Here is a 7,334-nt window from a genome sequence, read left to right as displayed (position 1 = left end):
ATTTAGAATTTGAATCCTATGCACATCCATTTTTATAAAAATAAACAACCCGCAGTGCAAGGTAACATAAATTTGAATTTTTTCTATGCATAACTTTAAACGCAAATCAATGGATAGAGCATATTAGATAACAAAGCATATTCATGTGTCCTTATTTGCCTAAGCTTTTAGATTCAACAACTTCTTGGTAGAGCAAAAACTTAAACTAAGATCCTCCATTTCACATCTCCTTAAGCCAAATTGCAATCTCTGCGCTAATCAACTAGCAAATCACACTCTATTTTTTAAGACAAGACAAAGGCAGGGGCTGGGGTATGATTTGCTTATAGCTTATCCTTCATATGCATAACCATATAACCCCAAATTAGTGGGAACTAATGCTAAAAGAAGCCCAAAAACCGACACTAATGCATTCTAATTAATCATAGGCACTTTAAAAACCGCAACCTAACCCAAAATCACTATGAATAAAAGTGTATTGAGCCAAAAGCCTAATGTTAAAGGTATGATCGATTAAAACCCAATCATACGACAGTCCTTTAATTTAAAATTTGAACCCGCAATCTCTATCTAACTCATCCTCCAAATTGAGCACATGGATCTATCACTAAACAAACCAATAACTCATTGATCTAGATAACTTTGTTGTGTGCAATAGCTAGGTGTTGCTTATAATAATTCCCTATAAATATATATAAAGAGAGATGAGAGAGAGCCTAATGCAAGAAGGTGGCTTATTAGCCCCTTGACCAGGCAGCACTCTCATTGGAAATTTGATGCATGAATGCATTTGAATTACTATAAACAAATGGCTCATTAATTATTGGAATTGAAGAGCCCTAATTTCAACCCATGTTGAACCATGCAGTACTAGCTAGCAGCTATATAAGTGATTTGCTAGCAAGCATGAGTGAGTGTCTTATTTAAAGATAATTAAGTATTCTAATCTACCTAGTCAAACTAGCTAAAACCCGTTTCTTCTAAAGAATTAATTATGAGAAATCAAATATACATATATATATATATATATATATATATATAGCAAATCATGAAGATGTGGTGTGGAAAACCATAGAGTTAATTTGACTTGTGTACATTTATGCATGGAAGTTTTCAGGGCTGCTTTTGGGCTGGCCCCCTAGCTTGGTAATTAATTAAGAACATGAATGCCACATGGAATGGAATATTGAGACTGCTAGTTGAAATGACGTATATATTTATATCTGTGTCTCTGTGTGTGTGCATGGTGTAGTATATGTGTATAGTCGAGTCCACGTGGAACAATATGATTGGGGCCCCGTACAAAGTGCGCACCTAGCTAGCCTACTAGTTACAGAAACCTTTTGCCAAGAAATTAGATAGATTTAGTTTTTCATTGGTAATTGATTAACGAAAATTCTGCTCCTCATTTTTTATTAGAAGCCCTTTGATCCTCTTGTCCTTGATATTATTTCATATTACATGCATATATTTTTTAAAATTTTCAGAGTGGAATCAGTCTAGCCTCTTTACTTGAAATCTTGGCTTCTCCCTTGTGCTTGATATATATATATATCCTCTTTATTGGTAACATATTTTAGTAGGCACTTTCCAACGGTAAAAAATTATAATTTTCATATTAAGAGTTTTAATTTTGAAATTAAGAGATATAAAATAGAAAAAATCTCATGCTACGAATTTAAGAAAAATAATAGATACATACATGTGTGTTGTTAGTGTATATATATACCTAACCTTATTAAACCACTTAAACAAACACATCCAGCCTAAAATGTTAAACTTATTAGTTAATTGAGTTCCCATTAATGATTTAGGTTAGGGTAAGTACTTTTTGACCTTGTTTGGTGCAAGAAAAGAGTGGGGTATATAGGATTGAAAGTCTTATCCTATTTATACGGTATAAGACTAGTTGGTCTCTCCTCATAGGTTAAAAAAATTGTTTTTTGTTTTTTTCTCCTTCTGTTGTATTCTTGTTTTTATTAATATAGTACAGAGTTTCAACCTTAGTTTTGAATTTATGTGCATTTAAAAGAAACTTAATACAATTTTATATTATTATCAAAAATCCATTAATTCAAGATTTGAAATTCATTTTCCGATTTATATTGCCTAGGTGGGTCGAACGAGCTTGCCTGAGTTAGAGTTCTGGGTCATCAAAAAATGAAAACTATAATTATCATTTACTGCAATCCAAAGAACTTAACAACCAAAACAAATGCATTCCTATACATGATATTATTATCCATTCTTCAAGCCCAATGACCTTTCAATATGGCAACATGTTAAAGAGATAATAAAATTATTCTTCGGGCCATTAAACATGAAAATGGATAATGCACAGCCCCACCATACCTCATGCTATAATTTAAATGAGGAGTTACATTTCCCAATTTTATTATTCCGAGAAGATAGAAGGTGTGATTTGGTGTTTGTGCCTAGGTGTGGCGACCACTCACATGGTGTGCCTTTTCAGGATACTTGTAAAATGATAAAATTAGAAAACCTATAATTTTTTTATTTTAATATTTTAATTAGAACAAAGAGCGAAGGGATAAACTCAGCCATAGTAGATTAGTGAAATGTATGTTGAACAAGTTTTGAACACTATTATATAAAATAATGATGGGACTTTCACATATATGAAAGTTTGGATACTATGTCGGGAGAACCAATTCACCTATAAACTTACTATCTATATATATATAATTTATATATTATTTAAATTGAGATTTACCTCAAGCTGTCTGACTAGCTGTTTGGGTGTTGGGGCTGAGATAATAATGCGACGGGCGGTTGGTGAGATAAAGCCTTCATCCACAGCCTTGTCAATGAAGGATAGTAAGGAATTGTAATATCCATCCACATTCAACAGCCCCACCTGCGCATATCACATATCATGCATGTACTAATTAATTCATCCATCACCATGCATGCCCATAATATATATATTATATAATAATCTACCTATATATTTATAATGTCAATGATAAAGAGGATATGTGCATACATATATACATACATACATACATACATACATACATACATACATACATATATACATACATGTAGAGAGAGAGAGAGAGAGAGAGGGATCACATGCAAGATGACTAACTGTGTGACACGCAGACAATGCCCTTAAAATAAGATTCTGTGTTTGTATTATATTTTAATTACTACTCCCTGGCTAGTGGAGATTCTTCCGATTGCAGTCAATTTGATCCAACTTTTCAAAATAATGTATCATGACATTTTTGGATTATAAGATCTCCTCATATCTGTTCATGTGCGCAGTGTTGATGTACTCTTCCTTTAAAATATGCTTAATTAGAAGTCTGGTTTTACGCTGTAACAGTAGCTAGCTAGCTTAGCTATGTATCTTTATATATATATATATATATAGCTACCCATTGCATGCCATAACGTCAAAACAAAACATAATTTAAACACTCTAAATCCATATTGATTGAGTATTATCAGGTCCACCCGCACGAGGATTTCTGTTTTTTCTCTTTTCTGCCTTTCTTTTTCTTTTTGGATTCTCCTAATTTTGCCTTTTATATATTTTTTCTTTTGTTTTAAATAATCCAAGAATAGGTCTATCTCTTTGTGTATAGCTGATCGAGGCCTCTAATTAATGGACAAAAAAATAAAAATAAAAAAAGTAACCGTATTATGAGTTTTTATTAGGGTATAAGTTATGCACACTGTCTACCTATGTGGGCATAATTAACCCATCTCGACCCATTCTATTCGAGTCAAAGATCACTCTTCGAATGGCTTGATGAGTCAAATTTCAATTCGAAGCATCCACCTTCATTTCGAAAAGAAATATACATGGCATAAGCTGCACATACGATTGTTTATATATAATTCCACAAAATGAGAGAGAGAGAGAGAGAGAGAGAGAGAGACGGTAGGACTCACGGGCTTCTGGTGGATCCCAAGCTGAGCCCATGTAATGACTTCAAGGAGTTCTTCCAGAGTGCCATACCCTCCTGATTTAATTATAAGGGTTAATGCAGAGATTTTTTATCTAATAAATGGATGAAACTAATTTATTTCACGCGTACAATAATACGTAGGTACGCACCAGGTAATGCAATGAAAGCATCGGCCTGACGGGCCATTTCGGCTTTTCTTTGATGCATATCAGATACAGCTCTCACTTCTCCCACTGTTTCTCCAGTAATCTGCGTATTCATTTTTTCCCCTTCAATTAATAATGAATTTGTAATTTTTTTATATGTGTGTGTGCATGCATAAATGCTACCCTCGGATTTTTGTTTTGACATCTGTTGGCAGGCTATTTGTTTTTACTTATGTTTCTTTGTTTGAATTACATACGTGCATGTTTAGTTTGATTTAGTTGGTTAATGATATGGGTTTTAATAGACTTGTTTTGGTTTTGCTATTTGGGCTAGTTTTGATGGTATATTTGTAAATTTCTTGTGACATATTTGTAATCACGGTATTTCTCCATCACAAGTGATGGCTATCAATAAATTTGAGATTTTCGTAAAAAATAAAAAATAAAAAAACACTACCCTCCTTTTTTAGAAAAAAAAAATTGAATTAATACACACAAGGGTAAAGATTTATTGGAAGGAATATGCAATCAATAATTATGTGTATCCGAAGAATACAAACCTCTCTTGGCATTAAACTCTTGGGAATCACCCTGCAAAACAACCCCATTATCATACATAAGATTCTCATTAATGTTTCATAGCTTTAGCTTAAGTTGAAATTTTTTTGGAAGCCAAAAATTACGCTAATATTACTAAATAGGAAACAAAGAACTTGAACACGTAAAGTAGGGAGTAAACCAAGAAAATTTCTTCTTTGTTTTTATCTAAATTTATAGACCAAACAGATATAGTTGGCAACATACAAAACTAATGCAGTCAAAGTTCTCATAAACAAACTCAAAAGGCAAAGCTAAATTCTTTTGGATTCATAAATTAGTATAGTGAGCAAAGGCAAATGGTGATGATCATTTATAACATTAATGTAAGATTAATGTAATTCTTGAGAACTTCTCAAATTCTATTGTGATATACAGGAATGCTATATTATATTGTCATCATGTCACTCTTTAGCCAAAAAAAAAAAACAAATATGAGAATTGGATGCAAACATTGCATTCCTAGAATCTTAGAAGATTGTACAAACTAAATATCACCTAACTTTAGACTCAAGACCTCTATTATTTTTGGCATGCAATATTTTATTCCATGGAACTTGCTCCGTAGCTACTAGCTAACTTGCCATACAAATCCCAAATAGTGAATTCTAAGACACAATTTTTTCTTTTGGTTTTGGGCGACACCAATTAATGTATCAAAGATGGCTTTGTACTATTTTTAAATTTTTTAGTTTCAGAATGATTAGCCTAACTTTTTTATTATAATAATTAAAATATCAATGCATAACCTTCTAGAGTAATATCTTCAATAGTTAGTAATAAAGCTCACCCATCTAGTCTCATTGTGCATAGCATTTCTCATCCCTATATCATTGGTATGTGTGTGTGTGTGTGTGTGTGTGTGTGAGAGAGAGAGAGAGAGAGAGAGAGAGAGAGAGAGAGAGAGAGAGAGAGAGAGAGAACCCTAAAACATGGCGACCACCATCATGGACTGCCTGAGAAACAAGACCCATCAACCCCACGCTTCCGCCCCCATAGACCAAATCGATTCTTCTCTCAACCTTCAAAAAAAACATCCACAGATAAACCATAATCAGCAATTATTCAATACTGCTATCAGTATAATAATTACATTAAGTTATTAATACCAGTATGTATCTTTATATATATTTGTGCATTCTCTCGTACCAAAACCATTATTCAGATTTATTTATTTATATATACATTATTGAATTACATATGATCAGTAAAATTAAAGGCCCCTATGGGAAGCCTATTGAGTGATATTCCACGCAACCCATAAACCAAAATCATTGAGGTTTTATGGCGTGGTTCCCCAAATGAACATGCTTTTTGAATCATAACACCAACGTCGTCGCATGTCCTTTTTTTTTTTTCTTTTTTTTTTTTTAAATTATGTTCTGCTTTATTTTCTAAAATAAACGAGATCATGCAAGAAGCTTGCACCTCAACAGACAGACAGATTACAGCTAGCACAAGAAACTTAAAAAAACAAAATCATCACTACAGCAATAATAATCCCATGTCGGAAGAAAGAGTGCTTGCAATATTAAGAAATCAGCAGAAAGAAAACATTCTCCCGATAAAAAAGAAAAGAAAAGAAAAGAAAATACACATACACACACACAAACAGAGATGTGATGAAATTAATCTAATGAGAAGAAACAAAATGGGGATCGAAGAAGCCAGTTTTGGATTCGATCGTACGTAAAGTCTGGAAATAATAATGATACTTTTGAAAAGCAGGGGATGCATAATTAAGAAAAGCAATCAAATGCAAGCAGAATAATTAATAGTCCTATAATATTAAAAATTGGTCTGTTTGGGGATCCAGAAACAGCAGGCAGCATGAAGGCAAGAAAATGTGTGTCTGCTGGTCGGCGCGTTTGTATTCAATATGTTCTCATCTGCAATATCAAGGATATATTTCCCTGCATCTGGCTGTAAACGACCGAGCTAGGGTCGTTTTTGGAGCGACTGGAGAAAAGAAGAGGAAGAGTGCTATATATATAGTATATGTATATATATATAATAATAATAACTTGTATTACCAATTCCTTCCCCAACTCAACTGCGGCATCCCGATAGCTTTCCTTCTTGCCTGCACTGCTCCCACAGAACACACAAATCCTTTTGAACCTGCTGGATCTTGTCTCGTCCATCTCTCTCTCTCTCTCTCCCTCCCTCCCTCCCTCTCTCTCTCTCTCTCTCTCTCTCTCTCTCTCTCTCTCTCTCTATGTGTGTAATCAGCTGATAGCAGTTTCTGTATATGCAAAAACGAGAGATATATAGGAGACTCTTGATTATATATAAGAGACTCTCTCTCTCTCTTTCTCTCTCTCCCCCTGTAATTAAGATCCCCACTTAGTCAATTAATTAATCACTTATTTTTCTTAGTGTATATTTTATTATATTCCCAAGCTTAATTCTGGTTTCTTTCAATTAATTAATCACTTATTTTTCTTAGTGTATATTTTATTATATTCCCAAGCTTAATTCTGGTTTCTTTTCAGATGGATTAGTGAAAACTACTTCAAAGGCCGTACCGAAACATGACTTTTGTTGAGTAGCTGTCAGTCAACGTATATTATGGACATTTTTCTTTTATTATTATTAAAATGAAATTCGTTGAGTTTGCAGCGTTACTTTTGTGAGACGTTTAATTTGC

General features: G+C 33.3%; 1 pseudogene; it reads right to left on the bottom strand.

The window, feature by feature from the left end:
* Positions 1-2,692: 2,692 nt before the first annotated feature.
* Positions 2,693-6,828, bottom strand: LOC131148802 (cytokinin riboside 5'-monophosphate phosphoribohydrolase LOG7-like; annotated as a pseudogene).
* Between the last annotated feature and the right edge of the window lie 506 nt (positions 6,829-7,334).

The sequence above is a fragment of the Malania oleifera genome, chromosome 2 (genome assembly GCF_029873635.1).
Source record: "Malania oleifera isolate guangnan ecotype guangnan chromosome 2, ASM2987363v1, whole genome shotgun sequence".
Taxonomy (NCBI): domain Eukaryota; kingdom Viridiplantae; phylum Streptophyta; class Magnoliopsida; order Santalales; family Ximeniaceae; genus Malania; species Malania oleifera.
The sequence above is the reverse complement of the archived record's forward strand: the minus strand, read 5'-3'. Positions and strand labels throughout refer to the sequence as shown.